At 50.0% G+C, this 27,692-nt stretch overlaps 1 protein-coding gene and 1 long non-coding RNA gene across 3 annotated transcripts in view; one reads left to right on the top strand and one right to left on the bottom strand.

The window, feature by feature from the left end:
• The window catches only part of SBK1 (SH3 domain binding kinase 1), a 69,813-nt gene that overhangs the window by 11,535 nt on the left and 30,586 nt on the right, over positions 1–27,692 (top strand). Inside the window, exon 1 of one of the 2 annotated variants that reach the window (XM_083152888.1) lies at positions 25,022–26,338. The exons of the other annotated variant lie outside the window; for it this stretch is intronic. The gene's annotated coding sequence lies outside the window, so the exon portion shown is untranslated. Of the gene's footprint in view, positions 1–25,021; positions 26,339–27,692 lie in introns of those variants that run through there. 2 annotated transcript variants of the gene reach the window in all.
• On the bottom strand, positions 51–27,448 carry LOC146020077 (uncharacterized). Its single transcript, XR_014450719.1, has 4 exons — positions 27,402–27,448; positions 18,591–18,739; positions 17,127–17,273; positions 51–582 (listed from the first exon to the last, which is right to left on the bottom strand). It is a non-coding gene; the product is annotated as an uncharacterized LOC146020077 (long non-coding RNA).

Here is a 27,692-nt window from a genome sequence, read left to right as displayed (position 1 = left end):
TTATTACATGCTTAATTCTAATATTACAGAACATGTAAACAGACGCCTGATTGGCTCCTCCAAAGTGATCGCCAAAGGTATGTTAAGTGGCCGTGGAATCTCCAAATATGCGGAAACGGACAGCAAAGGTCATGTGTCGACGTAAGCCCTGTTGACCTTCATAGTGTCGACCTAGCGACCAGATCCTACTGAAACGCGATTACGAACATCAGCCAATATAGCATCAAACATCTCTGCACGAACATTCTAATTCTATACAAAGAAATGTAGAAAAGCAACAAAAACAATTTGACATCCAATGACTTTGACATGTTCTATAAGACAGGACGCAGGTTGGCGAGGAACATTTGCAGAGTACCCACAAGAGAGTAATACTGTCTATTATTCAGCTCTCGCCAGATGCCGACTCCAGGGAAATAATTATAGATCACAAGGCCGTCGTTCTCTTCCATAACTCTCGCAGCCTTGGGCTACCAAAGGGCGCTAAAGCCTGTTCTAAAAATAATATTACGTAATCAAAGACACGGACTGCTGGGATTTCTTATCCAATATATCTGCAATCTCTAGGCGTGCATGCTGAACCTAGGAAATATAAGAAGGAGTTATAACAGCGAATGGCCACAGGTCTAAACCGCTTCAACCTTTTGGCCACCGGCACTTCATCAAAGCCGAGGATGCTTCTTTCCCTATGCTTCTAACAGCTCGTGTGCATTGTGTTCTGCTGCCTGTCCACAGGCGGTTATTCTGCTTCATTCGCTCGGATGCGAATTTGCATCCTTGCGAGTGACCCAGATCCCGCCTTGGGAATGGTGGTACGCCGGCCCACCATTCGCAAGTCATGTACGTTCTCAATGCCAGTAGGACCGTCCCGCAACTTACGATGGTCGTTGACCATCGAAAGATGTGGAAGGTGTACGCATATGCGTGTATACTCGGGGTGAAGTGGGCGGGCAGCTGACATCAGGTGATGTCAGCTGCCTGCCCCCTGCATGTCCACCACGGCCTCATTACCACAAAAATGCCCATTGTTCCCATATGCTAATGTACTGGGTGTGGTATGTGCCTCCGACAGTGGGGATCCTGATGTCAGGATCCCAACTGGCGGTGCTCCGACAGGGGAGCGAGTGCAAAGAAGCCCCTCACTACGCTCACACCAGTGGCGTAGCTACGTTTTGGGTGCCCCCCCGCCGCCGCCCCGCCAAGCACCCCTACCCCGCCGCCCATGCAAACCCCCCCTCAATCCCCCACAGCCTTACCTATCGCGCTGGTCCCGACGGCTCCGTTCTTCTGCTGAGGACCACCAGAAAATGGCTGCGGTGGTGGGGGCTGCGCTGCTATAGTTCCGCCACTGGCTCACACAGGTTCTATTCTCCTTCTATGAGGGTTGTGGACCCCCACAAGGGAGAATAGCCCCTGTGTGTCAGTATCCCCCCTGTTGGAGCACCAGCAGTCGGGATCCCCTGCCGCCCCCCCCCCCCCCCCCCCTGCCCTCAAAATGCAAACATCGGCCGCGTGCGAACAGACCTGGTGCACAGTATTGAAGATACTTACTAGCTTAGGTTCTCATCAGGTTCAATCTCACGACCGGTCCTGTTCAATTCATGTGATATAGTGCAAATAAAATGGGGTCGGTCTAATGCCGGCCACAAACTAAACTAACTAGTTGGATGGATGGAATCAAAATCTGGTACTTGATGGGAGCAAATGGAATTTGTACTGTAACTCAGTAATTTGCTCCCAAAATCTGGAATTGGACAAAATCTGTCGTTTAGACAAGGTTCTGTAGTTGAATCTGATTTTAACCCTTTCACTGAATGTTTTTGTCAATTTTCCTTGGTTTGTTAGCAAATTGATAATTGTCATTTGCTCCCATACAGTGCTAGATTTTCAGTCCAACCAACCAACTAGTTGGATGAAAGTTGGTTTAGTGTATGGCCAGCATAAGATTGGGTGTTAGGTGATGGTGTTTTTTTTTTTTTTTTTAATTATCTGGACTGGTTGCAGGTACATTATGTGGACTGTAATGTTGGCTATACCTTGCTATGGGCCAGATGTATCAAGCTTCAAAAAGTGATCAAATGAAGAGTGATAAACAGACAGCCAATCAGCTACTGTCTGCCATGTTACAGGCTGGGTTTGAAAAATAACAGGTAGGAGCAGATTGGCTGGTTGTTTACCACTCTCCACTTTCTCACTTTTTGAAGCTTGATACATCTGGCCCTGTATCTGCAGATATACTGGATAGTTGGCCTCGGTCATCATTATGAGCCATATTGGTGAATGTGCAATGGCACTACTAACCCTTACAGCAGAGATCTGGCTTCTAGAATGAATGGATGTTATCCCACATGGCCGTGCCCTAAGAAGTGGGTTTTGGCCAGGTGGCGTTTACCTGTCCGCTAGGCGGGATTTCACTTGTGCAGGGTGACGTCTACCTGATCGCTGGCTCGGCAAATTCATAGCCATAAAATCAGGTATGAATTACCCCCAATGTACATACGCCATTATTCTATAGTACACGGCCTGGCATTATTCTCTGTCACGCTGTCTGTACAACGTGCATGCAGCCATGGTGTCTGTGACAGTCATTAAATCACCAGTGTGTTGGACTGACAGAGTGTGATAATAGTATAATGGCAGCGTAAGCAGCTGGCGCAGATATTACAGCGCAGCTCACAACGAGAAAATTGTGCAGGAAATATGTTGCAGCACCTTTATATAATGCCCCGTGTAAACCCCCTCCGGCCTGACTGTGTTTTGCGGTAAGTAAAGCAGTAAAGTTAAGGAATCAGCTACTAGATGATGACACTGTGGCTCATACAGTCATTTAAGAAAACATTAAATGCCGTTTTAATGAAACCGAGATTGCAGCTGATAATGGTTGTACATATTACAGTGATCATTTCATATTATCAGGGAATAAGTAAAAATTTCAACTTAATAGACGTGTTTTTTTCCCCCCAAGCTTATTGACTTAATGACTGTGAACTAATGGATGTATCCCTCTTATGTATTTAAGTAACGTAGACTTCAGTCTTTTAGCTAACGCCCAGATTAGTTTTAATAGATGTGTACCCAAGTGGCAGAATTCAGTGGCGTAACTAGATACATGTGGGCCCCATAGCAAAAGTTTGTAAGGGCCCCTATTTATCACCTAATGCTAAAAAATATATACACCACATGTAACTTTGACAGGCAAAGTGGGCCCCTCTCAGCTCTGGGCCCCATAGCAGCTGCACCCCCTGCTCCAATGGTAGTTACGCCCTTGTGGCAGATGACAAGGAGAAGTATAGGGTGACTGTGAGAGGCAGTATGTGACAGGGGTGATAGTAGTAGACATACTGTAGAGGCAATGGGTAGTATTCAATGCGGCCGGCGAGGGGGTTAAACAGCAAGGATTGCAGAAAACCAGTGATCCTCGCTGTTTAATCCCCTTGCCAGCCGCTCGCCCTATTCAACGTTCCAGGGAAATCCTCGCCGTCACAGGACGGCGAGAATTCCCCAAAACAGTGAGACCCGCGGCTAATACAGAAAACCCGCTGTATTTAGCCGTGAGTCTCGCTGCTGCTGCAGCCGCATACGCCGATTGGCGTATGAGGGGGGTGAGTTGAACACTGACAGGGTGAGTGGTGACAGCGAGCAGGAAGCCCTGCTCGCTGTCGCCGCTCGCCCACGGCATTGAATACCCCACAGCGGGTCCCACTAGGGCAGTTGAAGTTGATCCCACCCCAGAGAAGGGGTTAACTACCCTCCCCACTAGTGCCGATGCTGAAGGACAGGGAGCGGGACCTAGCCAGAATGATGGATGGCAGGAGCCCAGCGAGGATTGGAGGGGGCCGCAGAGCGAAGGAGTGAGGAAGAGTCCGGAAGCGTAGGAAGTGTCCGGAGAGCGCGGAAGAAACACGGCTGATGGTGTGAGTGGCAGCGTGTGCCGGAAAGGACACAGGAGACCGGGCAGCATGAGGGGGCTGATCGTGGCTGCAGCACTGACAGTAGTCGGAGCCACTCACAGCAGCCTGCGGGCGCAGGTGACGTCAGCCGCGGCTGCACAGGGAAGGAGAGAGCAGCCGGGAGGTAAGGCTGACAAGCGCAGCCGGGAACAGACTGGGCAAATCGCCAGGGACCCCCACCGCCCAACCCAGGGAGAAAGGAGAGTGAGAGCAGCCAGCCATAGCCTCCCCTACCAGTCGCAGCAAGAAAGGGCAGAGGCCTCCACAGGTAAAGGGCACCGCTGCACCACCACACTGGTACTTGTACACTTCAGTCAGTCAGGGCACCCAGGTTGCTCAGAGGCAGAGGGCTACACCTCATTATCCTGGAGGGCACTATGCCCAGTAGTGGGACTCTGTATATATTGGGTAGTTACCCCAGGCAAAATCACCCCAGCAATGACCAATTAGTGAATCCTCGGTGCTATCACTCTGTCTCCTGGTTAAGGCCCAAGTCAGCTATGTAAATTGACTTGTGAGGGAACAGGACCACCTAGTGGCCAGACTGGTTAATACCCTGCATTTTTACAGATCTACCCCATATCCAAGTATAGATACTCCCTAGGCCAGGGGTGGCCAACCGGTCAGAGGTAAAGAGCCGAAAAATATCTGTAGTCAAGCTAAAGAGCCAACAACATGCACGCACCTTCGACTCGCGTGCCAAAAAAGGGGCATGGTCTATTTGGACCCCTTGGGTGGGTGTGATACACATATGCCTCCAATAGTGCAGTGCCATATATACATATGCCCCCAATAGTGCAAGATACACATATGCTCCCACGGTGCTGGGTATGCCCCACGGTGCCACAAACTGCTATGCCCCCACAGTGACAAAAAGCTGCTATGCCCCCACAGTACCACAAACTGCTATGCCCCCACAGTACCACAAACTGCTATGCCCCCACATCGCCACAAACTGCTATGCCTCCACAGTGCCACAACTGCTATGCCCCCACAGTGCTACAATCTGCTATGCCCCCACAGTGACCCAGTCACAAGGATGCACAGTGAGGGGTAGGAGAGATAAGCGATGCGCGCTCTCCTCCCCTCAGAAGGAGAAGGGATTAGAGGAACCGGCAGTGGGTGATGGGGACAGACGGTGGGCGGCGGGCAGCAGGGGGAGCAGGAGCCGCACTTTAACAGGGGGAGAGCCGCATGAGGCTCTAGAGCCACAGGTTGGCCACCCCTGCCCTAGGCTATTTATCTGTAGGAAGGCCTGCAGCAAGCAAGACCCAGGCTATTTATCCGTAGGAAGGCCGGGCCAAGTACTCCCCAGGCTACTGATCCTTAGGAAGGCCGGGGTTCTCCATTAGAGACGGCTTCCCCGGGGAGTTATATGTTAATCCCGGTGCACCGGCCGAGTCATGGATTCGGGTCCAGGACCTGGAGAAACTCTACGGGACTACGCCCTCAGCCTGCAGGAGGCTTTGAGGGCAATACAAGCCATCGACCCAGAAGAAGCTAAAAACGCAGATGAGACACTGACCGTCCAACTTACAGAAGGGGTGGTGAAGGAAAGTATGCGTGCGCAACTGAGGTTACTCCGTCGACAGATGCCTGGGAAATCGTTCAGGGACTTCAAAGAAGCCGCCATCGCAGTTGTTGGAACGAGGTCAAGTGAGAAGATGAATACCCCGAGTTATTGGGTTTGAAGGAACGGAGGGACCTGCATGCGCCCACCGTCACCAGCCAGGACGGGAGCAGAACAAGCAAAGACATGGCTGTGCAAGGCGGACAGAACCTCCAGGAAGACAAACTTCAGATGCTGAGCAGACAAATAGAACGGCTGACGGCAGTAATGGCAGACATGAAAAGGGAGATGTATCAGAAGAACAGATTACCGACCGGCGATGATAGAGAGTCGGGGTGGAGAACCGAACGGCGTAGAGAAGCGGGAAGCCAATGGAACCACCCAAAGCAGGCGACTGACAGATCAGACTGAGAAGCGAGCCCTGCAACACGCCATCTGCGTCCAGAGGAGCCAGGCGGGGAAGAAAGTGCTAGCTACACAGGTACAAGGAACCGTCAAGTGGTTTAATGTCCGAAGTGGATATGGGTTCATTAACAGGAATGACACAGAAGGTGATGTCTTTGTCCATCAGACTGCCATAAAGAGAAACAACCCCCGGAAATTCCGGCGCAGTATTGCAGATGGCGAGACGGTGGAATTTGATGTGGTAGAAGGAGAGAAGGGTGCTGAGACAGCAAACGTGACTGGCCCCGGCAGTGTGCCGGTTGAAGGAAGTTGGTTAGCTCCCAACAGACATCGTTTCTGCAGATGTTCTTACCGGCCAAAGGGATATAATTCTACAAAATCCGGTAGAGGAAGCGGAAGTACTGACCAAGTGAACAAAGGGAAGAGAGTGGAAGGGACGTCCCCTCTTCAGAGACCCATCCGGAACAGATGTCCACTCCCATCCTTCTACAGACGCCGTTTTGGTAGGAGAGGCAGAACACCTGACCAGGAACACTTAAGTTTAACAGTGTCGCGTGAGGACACTGCCACGAAAAGTTGGGGTGAATGTGGCACCCCACAGCGGGTCCCACTAAGCAGGGCAGTTGAAGTTGATCCCACCCCAGAGAAGGGGTTAACTACCCTCCCTACTAGTGCCGATACTGAATGACAAGGGGCGGGACCTACCCTGAATGATGGATGGCAGGAGCCCGGCGAGGATTGGAGGGGGCCGCAGAGCGAAAGAGTGAGGAAGAGGCCGGAAGCGTAGGAAGTGTCCGGAGAGCGCGGAAGGAACACGGCTGATGGTGTGAGTGGCAGCATGCGCCGGAAAGGACACAGGAGACCCGGCAGCGTGAGGGGGCTGATCGCGGCTGCAGCACTAACAGTAGTCGGAGCCACTCACAGCAGCCTGCGGGCGCAGGTGACGTCAGCCGCGGCTGCACAGGGAAGGAGAGAGCAGCCGGGAGGTAAGGCTGACAAGCGCAGCCGGGGACAGACCACCGCCCAACCCAGGGAGAAAGGTAGAGGGAGAGCAGCCAGCCATAGCCTCCCCTACCAGTCGCAGCAAGCAAGGGCAGAGGCCCCCACAGGTAAAGGGCACCGCTGCACCACCACACCGGTACATGTACACTTCAGCCAGTCAGGGCACCCAGGTTGCTCAGAGGCAGAGGGCTACACCTCATTATCCTGGAGGGCACCATGCCCAGTGGTGGGACTCTGTATATATTGGGTAGTTACCCCAGGCAAAACCACCCCAGCAATGACCAATTAGTGAATCCTCGGTGCTATCACTCTGTCTCCTGGTTAAGGCCCAAGTCAGCTATGTAAATTGACTTGTGAGGGAACAGGACCACCTAGTGGCCAGACTGGTTAATACCCTGCATTTTTACAGATTTACCCCATATCCGAGTATAGATACTCCCTAGGCTATTTATCCATAGTAAGGCCTGCAGCAAGCAAGACCCAGGCTATTTATCCGTAGGAAGGCCGGGCCAAGTACTCCCCAGGCTACTGATCCGTAGGCGGGGTTCTCCATTAGAGACGGCTTCCCCAGGGAGTTATATGTTAATCCCGGTGCACCGGCGGGTACCGGTACCGCTAGGACATACTTTGTTAGGAACGGCAGAGACCGTGATCGTTAGATTAAGTGAGGTTGTTTGTTTGGTACATCAGGAGCAAGTCTATCTAGGTTGAATTGCACTGGGCCTATCTCTTGGTTGCACGAATTCTGAGATATGGAAGTGTGTACGTTTGATTACCATAGAGTAAACCCTTGATTTTGTTATCACAATAACTTGTTTACCCGCAGCTTTGACATGTTCTCTTGTCAGAGGGCGAATAATAAAATCTCAACCTGTTCAAGTGTATCATGCTCCCTCGACTCTGTGTCCACTATTGCTGTCTAATCCCCTGGATGGAATGTCCCTAAAAAAGTGCGGGTACCACAGAATAAGCTGGTCGGAGGCACTGGATAACAGGAGCAGGTGATGGGGAGAGGCAGTGGGTGACAGAAGAGGGTGACGGGAAGAGGCAGTGGGTGATGCCAGGGTTGGACATGGGCTGGCTGAGCCTTCTGACTACTAAGTGAGGATCTGAACCTACATGGAGCTGCTGCAGCAGTATTTTTTTCATACCTTGGGGTTGATATCAGGGGCTGCTTCTACCCATGGTAGAACCAGTCTATTCTTCTTTAGTGCCAGGGGCATTCACCAGATAGTGACGTCAGCTCCCTGGTGCTAAGGGAGCCAGGGGACAAAATATAATGGAGGAGGAGCTGTAAGGTGAGGGGTGAGCAGCACCTCCTCTCCCTCTAGCCGGACCGGGATCGCACACAGCAATGTATTATACTTCACTGTTACTGAGTCAGGCAATGGCAGCAGGAGGCGGCGGCATATAATGAGATATTGGGCAGGATGCACCAAGCTGCAAAAAGTGATAAAATGGCACGTGATAAACTTCCAGACAATCAGCTCCTAACTGTCATTTTCCAAGCCCAGTCGATGACATGCCAGGAACTGAATGGTTGGTAGTTTATCACCATTTGAAGCTTGGTACATCTGTCCCAAGGTGATTCACTGTAATGCCACTGACTGTTGACCCCTTCACTGCAGTGGGCCCCAGTACAATGCACCAGCTCCACCACCGCTAGTTCTGTCTCTGGTCATACTGTATAAGGTGCATGTACTGTAAGGGCAGTCACTGCAGAGTCATCTGCCCGTGCTGTGTAATGTATATATATATACAGTACATTATCATTTATCATATAAGGCAGAACACTGCACAACGCGCACACACACACACACACACACACACACACAAACACACACACAGGCACAGAAAACACATCTGAAATCAAGATAAATCATGTCAGTTCTTTTTCCTCCTTTAATGTGACCCTGAAAGAGAAGATGCGATCTAGGACAGCGCCGTATATATTAGTGTGACATAATAATTTGAATGGTGCAGGAAGTTTGGACACGAAAGCACGTACAGTATACTATGGTGGGTCAATAATACGGTAACGAGATCTCTCATTGCTTCAACTTAGTCAACTCCTATATTATATACTAGTAAGCCCGCTCAAAGCAAATGCTTCGAAAGCTAGTAAGGCAGCTAGTTCTACATGATTGCCTCTGTGTGAGAGAGAAAGAGATGTGGTTTCACTTGCTGCCGACAGATGGCAGTGTTTCGGTGACACACAGACACTAAACATATACAGTATATAGATGATATATATAACCTACAATAAACTGGTTGAATAAGTGTGCGCACCCCTAAACCCCTTATAGATGGATATAAGGTCGACAGACAATTGATCGACGACTAGGTCAACATATGACCATAGGTCAACACAGGCCATAGGTCAACACATTAAAAAGGTCGACATAGCTTTGGGTAGAGAAGGTCAAAAGTTGACCTTTTGATGTGTTTTTTTTACGGTTTTGTTGTCTATGTCGACATAGGTGGACGGGGACACTGTATAAGTGTACAGTGTCCCCTCTCATGGCTAGCAAAGCACGGCACGGTGCCTCACTACACACAGCACACTATTATAAGCCACCTCTACAGATGGAGCTGCTCCTGGTGATTCTATCACCAATCAACGCTGCCCCCCCCCCAAACCACAAGAAGGGGGCGCATGTGCTTGAGACGCTCACGCACCCCATTCTTATAGAGCCCGCTCCACCCCCGCTGCTTTCCCATGGCTGCCTGCACCCCCACTAACCCTGCCTGTCTCCCTGAAGCGGAGACGGACAGGGTATCTGCTCCCCACCACCATGTGAACGGGACGCGCAAGCTGGTGAGACGCTTGCGTGTCCCTGTCAGATGTAGCGCCTCTCTGCCAGCCTGCGCCCGCTAAGGGAACCTAGCGATTCCCTGAGCTGGCTGAGAGGCGATTCAACTGTATGTCCTTTTGGATGGTAAAATATGAAAATAAAGTCCTCCAGAAGCCGTCTTCATAATTTACACACCAGTGTTAAAATACAAAACACATATATGCTTTATGTTGGGAATTACATATACAGTAGGTTTTATATATGTACATGACATAGAATTACATATATTAAATGATATTTCCAAAGATTAAAGTTAAAAGTCTGTCAAGAGGAAATGAGAACTATTTCTGGATATGGATAGATATATATATATATATCTATATATAGATATATCTATATATATATATCCTTGTAAGATAATGCCCTAAAGGTCGGAAGCTGATGTATCCTCACCTCTGCCTGTAATTACATTACTAAATATAATTCTGTCACTGTCTGACTTATCATGCAGCTGCTAAATCTGCATCACACATCATTTTGGAAACAGATGCGATTCAAAGTTAACACACTCCAAAAATAAATATATAAGGGACAGTTTTAATCCTGAGACACGGGTGACGCGGCTGTCTGAGGGAACGCTAGTACACATTGCCGGATGTTACATTAGTACATACATTGTCAGGGGCAGCACGGAAGGTGTAATGGTTAGCATTACTGCCTCACATCACTGAGGTCATGGGTTCCATTCCCACCATGTGTTATATATACGGGGCAGTACGGACGGTGTAATGGTTAGCATTACTGCCTCACATCACTGAGGTCATGGGTTCCATTCCCACCATGGTCCTAACTGTGCAGAGTTTGTATATTCTCCCGGTGCCTGCGTGGGTTTCCTCCGGGTACTCCGGTTTCCTCCCACAATCCAAAAATATACTGGTAGGTTAATTGGCTTCCAACAAAATTAACCCTAGAATGTCTGTGTGTGCGTGTACATGTGGTAGGAATATAGATTGTAAGCTCCTTTGGGGCAGGGACTGATGTGAGTGTTGAAATATTCTCTGTAAAGCGCTGCGGAATATGTGTGCGCTATATAAGAAACTGTAAATAAATAAGTTGCATGAAACAAATCTCTCACAAAATGGGAACATTTTTATTAAGTTGAACTGGTAATTGAGGTACGCCACTGATTATCTGTCACCTGATGGGCCGGAACCTCTTCCAGACAAATCAGGTGTCAGAGGGGAAGTATGCTGGGTACACACATACAGATTTATCTGTCCAATCTGTCTGGGGGGAAAAAGGATCTGGTAATGTAATGGAGAAAATGACAGTCAACTCCCAAATCCTGGAAAATAGTGGGCACCCTGCTATTACACAAGTACCGTGTCTGGAATTAAAGGGATGAGGTGGTAACCCTACCCCCTTGGCAACGAGCAAATTTAGTCCCCCTTGGCAACGAGCAAATTATGAAGCCCCTTGGCATCAAGCATGAAGTTCCTAGCAATCAGCATGTAGGTAAGTGGCACTTATGTGTCAGATGTTTAATGGGCATTAAGGTTTGTTACATAGTATGTAATGGGCATTACGGTTTGTTACATAGTATGTAATGGGCATTACGGTTTGTTACCTAGTATGTAATGGGCATTACGGTTTGTTACATAGTATGTAGTGGGCATTACGGTTTGTTACATAGTATGTAATGGGCATTACGGTTTGTTACATAGTATGTAATGGGCATTACGGTTTGTTACCTAGTATGTAATGGGCATTACGGTTTGTTACATAGTATGTAGTGGGCATTACGGTTTGTTACATAGTATGTAATGGGCATTACGGTTTGTTACATAGTATGTAATGGGCATTACGGTTTGTTACCTAGTATGTAATGGGCATTACGGTTTGTTACCTAGTATGTAATGGGCATTACAGTTTGTTACATAGTATGTAATGGGCATTACGGTTTGTTATATAGAATGTAATGGGCATTAAGGTTTGTTATATAGTATGTAATGGGCATTACGGTTTGTTATATAGAATGTAATGGGCATTAAGGTTTGTTATATAGAATGTAATGGGCATTAAGGTTTGTTATATAGAATGTAATGGGCATTAAGGTTTGTTATATAGTATGTAATGGGCATTAAGGTTTGTTATATAGAATGTAATGGGCATTAAGGTTTGTTATATAGTATGTAATGGGCATTAAGGTTTGTTATATAGTATGTAATGGGCATCATGTGTGACCTTATGTGTAATTGGCATTACGGCATGTGGCTTTATGTGTAATGGGCATTACGGTTTGTTATATAGTATGTAATGGGCATCATGTGTGGCCTTACGTGTAATTGGTATTACAGCATGTGTGTGTCACGCCTGGTGGAATTTGTGGACCCGATACTGACACAGGAACCTCAGGAGTGTCTGGACCTCTGTATAACAAACGTGCTGGACGAATGATCGACTGTTGCATGAATGGGTTTATTATTGGTAGGACAGTGACAGTAGCAGAAAGTTCACCCTCAAGTTTGTCAGCGTCACCGACGCGAGGATAGGCACTTTGGCGGAGGGTAATACTGGAATGCAGAGACTTGGAGGACCACCGGGAGTGTGGAACAAGGCAAGCTGGAATATACCGGCAAAGAGGACTTCGGCAGAAGCTGGTAGCTGAACCGGTAGTTGCACTGGAACCAGTAATTATACGAGACGGCAATGGAGCACAGAGAACTAGTGGCCACAGTACTGGACTGTAGAGACGTTGCACTGGCAACTTTCTGTACCAGACCTTCCTCCTAAATACCCCTTAGGGTGGTTCCCATCCGTTTGGGACGTCCTGGACAGAAGTAAGGGCAAAATGGGCTGTTTGCCCACAACCAAGATGGCGCCGTGGGAGTCCGGCGCTCAGAGAACTACTCCCGGCTCCAAACAGTTCAGATCCTGCCTGCATGCCGGCCAGCCACACGGGACCAGCGCCAGCACCCTGCACCTCCACTAGTGGGACCCCTCCAGAGCACCCTTAAAGGTATGCCACGCTGCGCCAGCGTCCCCCTGCGGCAGGCCGTGACAATGTGGCTTTACGTGTAATGGGTATTACAAAGTTTGCTAAAATGTGCAATGGGCATTACGGTGTGTGGGATAATGTTAGGCCACACCCCCTTTTTGCAGCGCAAGGGCCCCGCCTACTACAAAACAGGGGGGGCGTGAACTATGACCTTGCTCCGGGCACTGTGGCACCTACACCACTGTATTTGGAGACTGTCTTGCTGTTCCTCCCGTGGGTGTCAATGTCCCACAAGTGTGTATGTGTGGGGGGGAGCCAGAGATCGCTAAACTGCATGGCATCTCAGTGCAGGGAGGAGGGAGTGCACTGAGGGAGCCAGGGGCTGCGGCAGGTCCCTATAGTAGAATTAAGAAAGTTGGGAGGTATGCTGTACTGTACCCATGCCTTGGAAGCTCTGCTGTCTGAGATGCTGGAGAAGTGACGACTTTGGGAAGCGGAGGAGGAGGACAGCGCTACAGAAGGTGAGTAATTATGGACTAATTAAGCTAATTGGAAACTAAGAATGACTTAATTAGTCATCAGGGGTTGTATCCAATGGATTCCACAGCAAGGGCTTATAGTTCTTCTTAAAATTTGGATTTGAGGAAAAATTGGACTCGCTCTAGAGGGGATCAAAAAACTTGAGCACTGCATGAAGAAAACCTGTGCACCCAACTTAGGGCCTAATTCAGAGCATCCAGCGATCAGTTAAGCCGCTGCCCTGCTCCAGAGAAATCCCACCTTGCAAATTAATATGCTGGCTGTGCAAATGGATATGTACGGGTGCACATCCATTCGTACCGGAGCGAATGTGTCTGAAATCCTTCGCAACAGACTCACCATCAAATTATTTTTACATATGACACAAGTTATCGCAGGCAAGGCGTAGCCGGAGACTTACCCAGCGCTATGCTGAAAAATGGACACATCCGGGCTGACACTGATACCATAAACCAGGGATGGAGAACCTTTGGCCCTCCAGTTGTTGCTGAACTACACATCCCAGCAAGCACTGCTACAGTTTTGCTATTTGGCCATGCTTAGTCTTTAGCAAAGCATTCTGGGATGTGTAGTTCAACAACAGCTGGAGGGCGAAGGTTACCCAACCCTGCCATAAACCCTCCCCTAAGCCGGCTTGGCACACATGCCTTTTTTCCCCGACACTCCCAGCGTTTTCTCAGCAATCCCAGCATTTTCCTTGCCACTCCACCAAGTTCAACAACAGCGGGAGTGTCAAGGTTAGCCATCACTGGCCTATACGCATGACCAGAGCTGCACTATCGGTCCCCTGCACGAATATGCCGGGGAACCGAGTGATGCTGAATTAGGCCCCCTGTATGTAGCCAAATGTTCTGTCACCCCGTTCATACATTAGCACCTGTGAGGGTAGGCCCATCTTTTAGGCCGGGTTTCTATGTTCCGCATCCTCCAGGGACTGAATCTCTCCATATTTTTTACAATAAGATTTCTTAGAACTTGCAATAACTGTTAGTTTCTTGGAAAACCATATTGGATTTCTTGTCTTTTGGCTTTTACTAATGAATCTGGCACTAAGGGGCTGTTGCAATTAATAAAGCAAGTTTTTTTCTGCCTTTCTGCTTTGTGCATATGAATTCCCACCTGTCAGAGATGTGATTTCTCATATGATTACAGTCAGACCTTGTGAATTGCAGAACGTTTCTTCTTGCTGCCTATATAGGCTAGTAACCTGCAGTGACCAATGTTCTCTCCTACGGACAGAGTGGTAGGAATATATGGAGCTGGACGTGGGCATACCGTGTCTGGAGGATGTAGCCCAATTATAAGACTTAAATGAAGCAGCCGTCACACTTAACATCATGTTGCTAGAAGTGACATTGCTGATGAGTCAGAAGACTAAACATTTTGGTGTAACAGTATCTAGGTCAGAAAGTGGGCAGTATTAATTACACAACAAAATGAGTTCTGTTTGGAATTACATGCCATTCATTATTCATATTTAAAGGACAAATTTACTTGACGTAGAAGGAATCTAATTAATAATCTGTAATCTGTAAGGCTGTTTCTACCATGCTGCCATCTACAGATATCCTAGATGGTGTCGATGACACAGTACATCGATGGCAGCCAACTACTACCGACTACACCACCAGAGGCAGAACTCTGGGAGGCAATGGAGTCATCTGCCGCCGGGCTCCTGCTCTCAAGGGGGGACCTCTCCTCCCCTGCAATTTAAAATCCATTAATTGAAAGCCATTGATATCACTTTGGAATTCCGAAATATGTTTTCTATCTCTCTCTCTATAGATATACTGTATATATGCCTGTTATATTTCATAATACACATACAGAATATACAGTATATACTTTATATAAGGTTTTGTGTGTGTATGGGGGGGGGGAGGTTTATAAATCTTGCCTCCGGGCAACTGGGACGAACTTACGCCACTTTACACCGCGGTTTCTGTGCAAGAGCCAGGGGCGTGGCTAGGCTGTGATTGACAGCTGTCCCTGTTATGGAGGGGCACCGCCGGACTGGTGTGTGACCCTGGGCAGCAAGAGTAGCCCTATAAATGGCAAGGATTTGCAAATGTAGGTGGTGCAGTGGATGGACCAAGCGGTATTGCCTTTAAACCAAGGGGTTTGAAGGCACCTAAAGTTGGTGTCTTGGTCCTTACACAGTCAGACACATGGCTACACACTAGGGATGGCTAAGCAACCATCGATGATTTGAAGTCATCAATGGTTTTTGGCTGATGTTGAATACTTTTGCCATCTATGTTTGTGAACCAGATGGTTTTTCTACATCGATGGCACAGCAGAACCATTTAATTTTTTCCCCCCAAGGCGCTGGGACACCGAGCTACGACAAACCTGCAGCCCCACCCCCAATTCTGATTGGCCCACTGGCCAGTCAGTCAAACAGAAAGGATGACTATCGTTAGCTAAAACTATCGATGGCTATACATCACATAGTTTGTTACTATCGATAGTCGGTTACAGTATCGCCATCAATGGCAACAATTGATGACGACTACACCGATGACCATCCCTACTGCACACCGGGGTAAGGGCTGATACTGGCATTAGCATAAAGATGCGACTACAGCTTAAAAACTCTAAAGCACCTGCAGTAGCCAGCGACTCAGAGTGAGTCCCTTATGTACTAGGAAGAATTGGTATGGGCAGCAGAGTGATTCTCAGCTCCCCGTCGATAGAGGCTGGCAGCTAAAGGCCTGCTGGTCCAAGCCAGTACTCAGTTACACCTTCCCCACAATCTTTCTTAGTAAACAGGCATCTGCATGGGCAACCACAGCCAGAGGCAGCGAGTGAAGGTTATCGCTGTCAATACCTGTAGACAGTTGTTGCAGGTGCTTTTGCCTCTAGTGGCGGATGCTGGTAGTGTGAGGTGATGTTCAGTTGTTGCCATTCATTTTGCAAGTGTTCACCAAGCCAGAGAAAGTCAGGATTGCCAAGGCAATAGACATATAGGGGACTAATTTATAGCAATCTGCTTACAGAATGCACAAGTGGAGATGTTTCCCATAGCAACCTATAAGCTTCTAACTAGCATACTGTCCAACTGATTTCAGTGTGAAAGGTCTACTCTATCTTTGGCCAGTGTATTGGTGGTCAGTGCCATTGTGGGCAAACACTGGTGGTCAGTGCTATTAAACAGTTAAAAAAGTCTTGATTATATTATTTTTTTTTCAAATAGATGCATATAGTAAACATTGGTGGGCAGTGGGGATTGGTGGAAGCACAATACATACTTGGGTACTTATGAGTTATCTGGGCGCCCGATTTTTTGATTGTATGCCTTAAGTTAAGGCATACAATCAGATGCGATGCGATATCGCATCGCATCGCATGCGACCATCGGATGCGATGACCCGATTTTTCCATAGGAATCAATGTTAAAATGGACTGAGTCCATTTTAACATGGAATTCAATGGGAAAAAGGGGTCCTTTTCATACCCCTACTATCCAAGTGGGCATGGAGTTGGATATAAACCTGTGGCGAGCGTAGCGAGCCACCGAGCCCGAAGCGTGGCGAGCGAAGCGAGCCCCGCGAGGGGACGGTATTCTGTGTCCCCTCGCGGGGCTCGCTACGCTCGCCACGCTTCGGGCTCGGTGGCTCGCTACGCTCGCCACAGGTTTATATCCAACTCCATGCCCACTTGGATAGTAGGGGTATGAAAAGGACCCCTTTTTCCCATTGAATTCCATGTTAAAATGGACTCAGTCCATTTTAACATTGATTCCTATGGAAAAATCGGGTCATCGCATCGCATCGCATCCGATGGTCGCATGCGATGCGATGCGATGTGCCCGATCCGACCCGATTTAGAAATCGGACGCCCAGATAACTCACAAGTACCCATACTTGTTATCACTTGTAAACAAGGCTGGGTGTTGTGTAGCTGCTCCAGGGACGTGTTCCCCTCCTCTGAAATCACAATGCTGTGCCACAGGTGGCAGGGTGGGAGTGTCCGGGAAATGCCAGTCAAATGAGGCGGGTGGTACGATCCATCTAACGACCAATCACATGTGCAAACCCCACTCATGATTTGGTCCCAATCACAACTGATCATGCAGAACGTATGATCTGAGGATCGACCTCTCCACCCGCGGGACTGCACAATGTATCTAAGCATCTCAAGATGTGCACACAATTAACCCGTCAAAATCGTGAGTTCGAGCCTGATACCGTTCTCATGTATGGCCAGCTTATGGAATACTATCTTCAACTATTCCAACCTCAATGTACCAAAGGCGTCCTTGACATTGAAATGATTGTATATATTGTGTGTATGGAAACACCAATCTAATGTATGTGGGATAGTTTGGTGATTTTCATTGACCATTGATGCATTCATGTTTTTGAATGTGACATACAGTATAGGTAATATACAAAAACGGCATACTGTACGTTGGACAATTACAAATGCTGACTGTGGGCTGTCAGGAGGTTTTCTCAGTGTGTTAACTCAAGTCAGATAAGTAGGACAACCCTCTACAAAATAAAGCACTGTGTATCGCAGCTATTTAAAAAGCATGTCTTATTATTCTGTTATATAATTTGTATTACAATATGGAACATTATTGTTGAATGAAATGAGAGAAACTGTGTATGTGTGTATAATAGAGGGGACCAAGCAATAAACATTGATATGAACCAAGTAAGTGGCATGAGATGGTATTGGGATACCAGTACTTAGGATGCCGCCTACCCTCCTCCCCCACACAGCCTAACCCTACCTGTACCTTAGTAGTGCCTAATCCACCCCTCGTAGTGAGTAACCCCACACCCTAACCCCACCTTCCCTGAAGCCTAACCACGTACATTGCCTAAATTTACCCTTCCATACAACCCCCCAGCCCCCACCCAGGCCTAGGCCTAACAAGCCTCGGCATATTTACATTTGGGGTGGAGACATTTGGGATACTGGCACCATCATTGTGAGTGGTGTTAGAGTTTAGCAGCCTGTCTTCTGACCAGTGCCAGGATTCCAGCTTTGGTATTCCGACTGCCTGTACCCCGAATGCCAGGGTGCCTACAGCATTAGTGTAGCACAATAGGGTGGCAAAGGAAGCTAACTGGGATGACTTCTTGACATCTGTAAAGCTTATGGTAGGGGGGGTAATACTAGTAACCCTCTCCTTTAAAGCTGAAAGAGGATTTAACCCGCAAATATATAATACTTACACATATCAATACTGTAGCTTTGAGAGTCCTTTGCAGATTTTCTCCCATTACTCCAGGTCAAGAGCTCCATATGTCCTCCTCCCATCTAAATTCATATGGCTATTTGGGTGGTTGCTTAAATACATGTACAGCATGGTGTACCTTAAATATGAGGACTTTAGCAGTGGCCTAACAAAGGCAGTGCTGTCCAAGCGGTGACTTTGGGGAGCCAGCATGGTCTCTTCAGATTCTAACGGTCCTGGTCATCATCCATACTCTGCTGAAAATGCCCCACCAAAAATGGCTGCCGCCTTGAAGGAGACAGATGTTAGAGGTCATACTGGCCAGATGGAGAGATGCTAGAGGTCCTACTAGTAGGTCTATCGCTACCCAGAAGTTATGACTTTAGAGACTGCTTTACAGAGGCCTAAAGACATGGAAGAGATGGGATCTCTGTGTTATTGTACACATCTCTGATCCCCCCCCCCCGAACAATGTAACAACTGCATAAGCCGTCTATACATTTATTTGGCTGGAACCTTAACATACACTTTAAGCTAGCTTAACTAAAAATAACTCACGCTGACACAATAAAGACACGGACACCGTAACAATTAGATTTAAAGGCCATAGGATATTTATTATGTGGTATGACCCTTCTTCGTAAAGGGCTGGCAATAAGGCGTCACGGCGCCCAGCTCTAGTCACATCAAAAATGGCGGCGACTTAAACGCCCCAACTGACCTTATATTAACATGGGGACGACTGAGACGGCCCCATCCGACTAAGGCACAACCTAACGCTGGGAAGTCTCACCACCCCTTCTCTGGCTGGTGTGGACACTCCGCTGACGAAGTGCCCACAGCGCCCCCCCGCAAAGGCAGGACACCCCGCCGTCTTTCCCGGGGGTAGTGCCTCCCAGCGCCCTCTCATGCCACAAGTGACCGCTGGACCGTGACGCCCTACCGCCCCAGTTCTGGAAATGGTAAATGTACCAAAGAATGGACTATAAATTGAGATGCCGAAGGCAAGGGAGGGTGGGTGGGGCTGCAAGACTTTTGCAAGAGAAAGTATTTCCTGTAAGGACCTGCCTATATACCCCTCTCCTAAGCTTACGCCCCTAAGCTCTCCCATAGGCTAACCACAAAACTGAAACTAACTTTAGCCAACTAGCAGTCATTAACTCTTTACTGACCACCCAAAAAATGTAAGCCTCTTAAGTACGCTCTGGCTTAGGCAGCCCTCGCTTAATCTAAGCCGTCTATACATTTATTTGGCTGGAACCTTAACATACACTTTAAGCTAGCTTAACTAAAAATAACTCACGCTGACACAATAAAGACACGGACACCGTAACAATTAGATTTAAAGGCCAAAGGATATTTATTATGTGGTATGACCCTTCTTCGTAAAGGGCTGGCAATAAGGCGTCACGGCGCCCAGCTCTAGTCACATCAAAAATGGCGGCGACTTAAACGCCCCAACTGACCTTATATTAACATGGGGACGACTGAGACGGCCCCATCCGACTAAGGCACAACCTAACGCTGGGAAGTCTCACCACCCCTTCTCTGGCTGGTGTGGACACTCCGCTGACGAAGTGCCCACAGCGCCCCCCCGCAAAGGCAGGACACCCCGCCGTCTTTCCCGGGGGTAGTGCCTCCCAGCGCCCTCTCATGTCACAAGTGACCGCTGGACCGTGACGCCCTACCGCCACCGCCAGGCTCTAAGAGCCGCTAGATAGGCTCCAAGAGCCGCCGCATGCCACCCACGAAGAACTACCTAAGTGTCCGCCTCCCTAAACTAAACCGTAACTTATCCCTCAACAATAACCTCAAACCAATAAAGGGGGGATCTGAAAGAAAAGGTTCCTAACCGTCAGAAATTATACAGTGCATTGATTAGTATGACAAGGTAAGTTAGTACAATGGACCCAAGTGAAGTCGAAAACTTGATAAAAAACCTCTCGTGTGTCCCGGAAGGGGGAGGTGGGCCGAATTGAAATTAATAAGGACCCACGGAGGTAAAAATGCAAGAAAGTCCTTCACACCCCTGATTCCGGAACACTAGCTGTTCCAAAACCAGCGAGTAAACAGCGTTTTTGGGTCAGCGCAACAGGCGCACTACAACTAAACCTTATCTAATCTTATATAATTCCTACATGCAGCGGACTTCCATCGCCCCCATTGCTTGAATGGAAGAGTCAGGAAGCCCGCTGGCCGTTGCGCACCCAACAAGCAATTTCAGCAATACCTTATGCCGCAGCCACAAAGCCTGAAGCGGTGACACTAAAGGGGGATCGGCACAGACAAACCAGGATTATATCCGGGCGAAAGCGCCATAGCAGAGGCCCTAATAAGGGAGGGGGGCCTACGAAGCACTGGCAGAGGTCTCGGCGTGCAAATCTGGGTCAGCCCCAGACTTACAATCCTTGGCGGGGTGATCTGCATCGCACACTCGGCAGGCATGTCGGAACCGACAACTAGTACCTCTCGTGCAGTTGGAATCATTGTATGCAAAGCACTTTCCTCTAGTTGAAGGGGGCGTGACCCCCTCCTCCTCTGGAAAGGGCTTCTTAACCTGTGACTCCGCCGTGGGGATCTGCCTGGTGACTTCCAGCCAAATCTCCACGTCCTTAAAACCTAGGGGCAAGGTGGCATTACCCTCCTGATTACGACGAAACTTATCGTCGTAATCCCGCCATACAAACCCCCTGTACTTCAAAAACATCTCATTTACCATGAAGATGTACTTGAAGACATTGGGGTGTTCCTCGGGTTTCTCGTCCAGGTAACAGGACGAGAAAACCATGAAACCCTTAAGCCAATGGTGGAAGCTGCGATACTCATGTTCGCCGATTCCACCAGGCTTCTTTGCCTCATCAAACCCTGACTTCAAATCCTCGGTGATTGAGAAGACATCTACAAATTTACCCGCCTTGATCTTGTCCCTGACCTTCTTGCGCAGCCCCCTGGTCACAGCGGTATTGGAGCAATGCACCATCTCCGCATGCAATGGAGGTTCCTTTGGCGCAGACGCCTTCTTGGGCTTGTTAAGCTTCCCCACCTTCCTAGCCACTGCGCGCGCAACCAGCTTCCTAAGCTTACGCGGGCGTACCGACGCGCCAGACTCGTCGCTGCTGGCGGAGCTGTCAGTAGAGGAAGGCCCTGAAGTGGAGGAGTGCGTGTTAATTGGCTCACCTGTTCCTGAAGAAGGCCCCGCAGTTGCAGGCAAAGTGGACGTCCCCGCTATGGCCGCAGCAGCGGCCCCCGATGCGCACGGAACGGGAACCACGGCAGGAGCACCCGGAGTCGTAATGAGCGATGATGGTTCAACCAGCCCGGCTGAATTCCCAGCTGGCCCCGGCACCTGCGGGGGTCCCGGCAACGTAGCGGGCTGAACCCCAAGCCCGACCCTGGCGAACGCTGTCAGGGCACCTGAGGTCGTGTCCATAGAAATGGGCCTTGGCGAGTCACTGGCCACCGACGACAACCTGTTAAAAACTTGTGGAGACACAAAATAAGGTGTTAGAAAACTGGAAGGGGGTCCCGCAAACCCCTGGGAACGCTGTGGCTGCCCCAGCTCTGCTTGGGGCAGGGACGGGGCCAACGCCGCCAAATTGGCGCCGGCTGGCACGTTATATGAAGGTACCCAAGGAGACCCGCCCCAAGACCCCTGGAGGTGGGAGGCTGGCTGCCCAGGCCAGGAAGGCTGCTGCCATAAATTCTGCTGACCAGGACAAATGGGGCCGTTGAAAGGGAAGCCTGAAGGGGACTGTGACTGGGGGGCCCCATGCGGGGCATTGGATGACCAAGTGATCTGTGGCCCGCCAGATGGGGGAAAACGGGGCCCCAACGGTGGGGCAAGCGTGGGGGTCATGGACACCGGAAGGGACTGCTGCTGGTAGGGGTGAGACTGCAGGGCGGGGGTACCGGGGTGGTACCAATCGCCCTGGCCGTAGGACTGGGTTGATGCATGGGACTGCCTAAGCGGCATGGCGAAAGTGGCCGACACTGCCGACTGGGCCGACACAAACTGCACCATGCCGGTGACGGGGGCAGCACGTGTCACAGCACTGCTGCCCCAGCCCGCCGAGGCGTGAGGCTGCAGGCCACCATGCCCTGCGGGGGTCCGGGTTGTGATGGGGGCGGCCAGTGCATTGGGGAAGGGAAACCCGCCACCCGGTGTTCCCTGGTCCCAAATAGGGGCGCCGATAGTGTGTCCTGCTCCATGTGCCCTGGCCCCCACCCCCACGGGTGGCAGGGGAGGGGCTAGGCCAGCTTGGGGGGGGACTGGGGGGGTGCCCAAGACCTCATCCCTCACTGAGGGTTGCTGAGGCGTGGGCACGGATGTGGTGGGTTGCCGCGGGGCCGGCCCAGGGGGGGTGAATCCTGGCTCATAGCGGCCAGCCCCTCCAACCATGACTGAAGGTGGGTGGGGTAGTGAGGCTGCACCAGGGGCAGGAGCCGTGGACGCCGGCTCCTGATCATGTGACCGCAGGCTGGGGGCAGGGCCGGCCATGGCCCCAGTGTGACTTGAGCCGACCACCGGGGGCCCCGTCGGCTGTGGCTCCCCGATGGCTGATGGGGGGGCGGACCCAGGGCGCCGGGACACGTGCTCGGCACCGGCGAGGTCCCTGGCTCCCCAGGCTTGATGTGCAGGGGGGGGTACGCGGGCAGGGAGGCAGGGAACTTGGGCTGTGCGGGTCCCGCCGCCCGTCCTGGAGAAGCCGGGATCGGGCACGTGCTGTGCCCGGGGACCGCCGGCCGCCGCGTCACCGCACTGCGACGCAGGCGGTGGGACGCAGATGGATTCCGCGCCCGGCGGCAGAGAAATGCCGGGCGCAGAGGGAAGGGGGACGGAGCTGGGGGCGAGCGGGGGAACGCTGCCGGATGGCGCGCTGTGGGGGGCTGGCAGAGATGGTATCCCAGCCCCCTGCGTGTCCAGCGCTGAGACGGACGTGGGGGCGCCCGGATCGGGACCTGTGGAGCAGGCAAGGTGGGTGGCTTGGTCGGGGAAGGTGGGGGGTGCAGGGGTGGAAAAAGCTGAGGAAGGGGGAGGCCCAGGGGGGGAACCCTGAGGAATGTCGAGGGGGGAAGAAGGGCGCGAGGAAGGTGCAGAGGGCTGAGCACCTGAACTAAGGAACTGGAGGGGGGGGTACCCGTCCAGGAGGCGGCGGGGAGGGTGAGAGGAGCGGCGGGGACGGGACATGGAAGAATAAGGCAGCTGCTACAATAAGGGAATGCAGACAGGAGACTTAGCTGGTAGTAGGAAGGTAGCTGGTATACTGGACACGATTCTCTCAGGCTGCAAGACTTTTGCAAGAGAAAGTATTTCCTGTAAGGACCTGCCTATATACCCCTCTCCTAAGCTCACGCCCCTAAGCTCTCCCATAGGCTAACCACAAAACTGAAACTAACTTTAGCCAACTAGCAGTCATTAACTCTTTACTGACCACCCAAAAAATGTAAGCCTCTTAAGTACGCTCTGGCTTAGGCAGCCCTCGCTTAATCTAATGTGGGTAAGGGGAAATGAGGGAGATTGCTAGATTAATCATGGAGATAGGGAGATTAATACTCTTTTAGGGAGTCTCCCACAGAATGCAGGAGAGTTTATCCAAACTAGCTTTAAACTCTATAACAATGATGAATTTGGGACAGCACCAGTGCCTACTGATCATAGAAAGGGCAGTGCCGTCAGGGAGAAGCAAGATTGCAGTACAGGGTGATGGGTAACTTCTAGTTACCGTGTCACTGTCATGTTAAGAGGACGTGGTCTACACACCGATCGCCGTCAGGATCAAATGCTATAAAATCACAGGTCACAATTATGTTGTTGCTATAACCTGTAATACATATGAAGCCTGACAAAGAGATTCCCAAAGCTTCCAGCTCCGAGTACCTAAAAGGGGAAACGATAACAGCACAATGGGTTGGGTGAGAGATACAATTGCTAATGATAGACCCGTATAGAGCAAGCGGAACAAAGTAACAGAGGTAAAACGGAACAATGGAACGAGAGAAGAATGAGGCGGATAATGAGCACAGATGGACTTGTTGGAAAACACAAATCAGACAATAGGCTCAGGCATAAGTCAGACAAGTAAAATGGTTTCAGACATACTGAGGGGGCTTTCTGCTTGTAATATGGTATTTCAGGGACGGCTCCTACATAATGGCATATACAGTATATAGGAATGGAGGCTATTTCATACAGGAATGCGCTGACCCCGCTGCTGTCGTGCAACCAGCTGGAACCCCCCTCCCCTTGCCGGCGCTGGAAGAGTTAAGGGAAGCTCAAAACACCTGCTGTTAAAGAAACAGTGTACTCCCTCCCTCCTCCCTCACAGCTGACCTAGAAACCAACATCCAGTCTCTAGGACCCAGCTGCCGTCAGTCACGTGATAATGGGAAAGAAATACTTTCTGGGGGGGCTGAGCAGGGGAGACTAAAAAATGGGGTTACCATAATGGGGAAGGGAGGTCTCATAAAGGTTATACATTAAAAATGCATTTAGTGATTTATAGGGTAGGCAGGTGTACAGAACATTGTGTATTGGAGGGGGAGAGCCATTATTAGACATGCACAATAACCTGCATATAATAGAGGAGGGCAGCAGACAGGTGTACGTGTGCATTGTACCTAGCACCTGCCACACGGGAGAGGCAAGAGTGCTCGGGAAGGAATTAGGAAGCATCTGAAAGGGTTAATTAGAGTGTTAGCAAGAGGGACACCCAGGGTTATTGCAGGACAGAGAGTGAGATATGGGAAAATAGCGGAAAAGAGTAGACAGAGGAAGGAGGGAGATCAGAGGAGAAGGGATAGAGTGCATGGGAGAGGGGGGGGGAGGCAGAGAGGATAAACAGGGAGGGAGAGACTGTCACATAATAGAGAAAGGGGGATAGAGGAAGAATAAGAGGCATGAAACAGAAAGAAGCACAGACTGGGAGATAAGACATACAGAAGGGGAAAGAATGACAAAGGAGAGACTGAGATAGTACAGCAGTAAGGACGGAGGAGACCGCATACCCAGGGAAGGAATAGAGACTGCAGAACCGGAGAAGGGACAGAGACTGCAGACCCAGGGAAGGGACAGAGACTGCAGACCCAGGGAAGGGACAGAGACTGCAGACCAAGGGAAGAACCAGAGACTGCAGACTCAGGGAAGGGAGAGAGAGAGACTGCAGACCCAGGGAAGGGAGAGAGAGACTACAGACCCAGGGAAGGGTGAGAAAAGCAATAGGGACGGAGATTACAGACACAGGGAAGAAGAGAAAGCAGTGTGGATGGAGACAGAGGCTGCAGACCCAGGTAGGAGAGAATTGTAGTAAAAGACGGATACAGAGACTGCAGAACCAGGGAACAGAGAGAACAGCAGAAGGGATGTAGACAGAGACTGCAGAACCAGGGAACAGAGCATAGCAGTAGGGACGTAGACAGAGACTGCAGACCCATAGAAGGGAGAGAATAGCGAAAGGAACAGAGACTGCAGACCCAGGGAAGGAACAGAATATTAGAAGGGACAGACAATGCAGAGGCACATAAGGGAGAGAATAGCAGAGTACAGACCCAGGTAGGATAGGAAACTAGAAGGGGCAGACCCTGGGCACAGAGAATACAATAGGGCAGGGGGATAGATGGTGAACACTGACAATGCAGGTAGGAGACAGGAGAGGACAGTGAGAAGGAAGACCGGGCTGCTATATTATATGTGCGGCGCTGCACACACAGCCAGAGGACAGGTTAGGACAGGAGGGGAGGCCCAGGCTAGGAGAGGTAGAGCGCTGCTATTCTTGGGTGCACTTGTCTGATATATGAGTAGATCCAGCACACGGGTACAGAGGACTCTCCAGAACATGAGAGAAGAGGATAGAGTGCTCTCTCCCAGGATCTGATCGCTACCACTTACCGGTAAGGCCAATCTCTGTACATTAGCAGCAGGTCATTAAACCCTTCAATGCCTGGGCAACATTAACTCTTACTCCCCCTAACTCCCCAATATAGCAGTCCTAATCATAGCAAAGCTATACCTAGCCTGCAAGCCGGGCGCTAGAACGTATCAGGCGGACCCCTTCCTTTTGTTCATGATTCCAAAAATGAATGAATGAATTTTGGTGCTGCCAAGGGCCCATTTCTCCTCATTAACCCCCACATGCCAAGTCAATGCATTAACCTATATTCTGCCCAGCCTGATGGAGCATCACTTCATTAACACTTTTCTACCCAGCAACTGCAGACTGTCACTCTCTGGCAGATCTTAGAGGCCTGCAGGCTCCAGCGGCCAGTCCCCGCTGTATAATAACCATCTATGTTACGTGTCCCTTGCCCTGTAAGACACAGAGGGAGAATATGACATCACTGCATATTCGGTTTTACAACCCCACCTTCATCCTCACATCACACAAGGTCCTGCAGACCATTGCTCAGTCGCCAGGCTCCTTCTGGCCTACTATTATTTATGGTTGTTGCCATTGCGTTAATAGCCAGGACACGGTGCATCCTGGAAAATCTGTGTATATAGTTGTGTACTTAACTCACTGCTGGCCATTACCTTCAGGGTAATGACATGCGGGAGAATTCCGTATAGGTGTCTGACACACATGGGCCGCTGTGAATGGCCCCTGCCACAGGGCAGAACTGCGGGCATGGAAAAAGCATTGTGCATTCATTGTAGTAACGTGAGGAAGCTTTGTGCGAATCACCAGACTGCATTGCTGCTTAGAACTATCTGCTTTTCCTCTGAGAATAACACTATTCACACCCCCCCCCACCCCCCCCCCCCCCCCCCCCCCCCGTGCACGTCTGTGTGCCCAGATAACCGGGTACTTGTATGCCCTCCTCTATGTCTGGCAATAGAGGACTATTTTGGACAATAGAGTTGATTGGGAATGACCTCATTGTATCATTTATGAGCTCACACACTTTGGCTATGCAGACTGATTGTAATAAAGCCCCACACAGTGCATGGTCTCACCTCAGGAAGGTGGACGTGGACGTTGCCAGGGATACACCAGAAACTATGGCCCTTATTCTGATCTGTGCGGAAATTCCCGCATTCTTACGGAGCGGTCCGCACGCCACGGCGTTTTGCCGCATGCGGCCATCGTCCGTCGAAACGCCCACGTGTCCTCCGCATTCGGACGGACTCACTCTTTAAGAACAGGGCGTGTTTACGGACGACATACAAAGCATGCGTGTGCGGGAGAAACACTCCGATTCGGCACGGTATTACAGAGTATTACAGAGTATGCTCGGGAATACCGCA

This window comes from Crinia signifera, chromosome 7 (genome assembly GCF_055691185.1).
Source record: "Crinia signifera chromosome 7, ASM5569118v1, whole genome shotgun sequence".
NCBI classification, from domain to species: Eukaryota; Metazoa; Chordata; class Amphibia; order Anura; family Myobatrachidae; genus Crinia; species Crinia signifera.
Note: the sequence above shows the minus strand (reverse complement) of the source record. Positions and strands in the feature narration are given on the sequence as shown.